The following is a 577-nucleotide window of genomic DNA, read 5'->3' as shown; positions in this document are numbered from 1 at the left end:
GCAGCGTCTGCGCTGAGACGCCGAGGCGCTGACCGGCCATGTTGCCACTCGTAGAGTTTGCACTGAACAATGCAGTGCAATCTTCTACCGGCTACACCCCGTTCTACGTGAATGGTCTGATTCACCCTCGCGTCCCGCTGACGCTGCCATCCCATGGCTCAAGGGTTTGTGGGGAGGAATAGCCGAACGGCTAGCTGATGTCAGCCCCAGCACCATCCGTAACGAAGTCGATGACTTCTTGTCTACCAGACTGAGTGTTTTACGACCCGTTCGCGATGTGATGGCTGAATGTCAAGACCTGCAGAAACACTATGCAGATGAAAAAGGAAGAGGCAAAGTGGAAAGCTGTATGGTCGGAGACCTAATTTCATTAAATTCAAAATACCTGCCTACACATGCAGCCTCTGCTAAATTCAGGACGAAGCTTCGTCCACGGTTTATCGGATCGTTTAAGGTTGTGCCCGCGGCCACCCGGAAATTGAGCCAGCAAATGGTTCTGAGCGCGGAGTGTAACAACCTTCATTTCTAACGGCACCAAGCGCTCCATTGTCGCACACAGCAACGCATTCGCCTGCTC

Source organism: Plasmopara halstedii (genome assembly GCF_900000015.1).
Source record: "Plasmopara halstedii genome assembly, contig: Scaffold_614, whole genome shotgun sequence".
NCBI lineage: Eukaryota > Oomycota > Peronosporomycetes > Peronosporales > Peronosporaceae > Plasmopara > Plasmopara halstedii.
Note: the sequence above shows the minus strand (reverse complement) of the source record.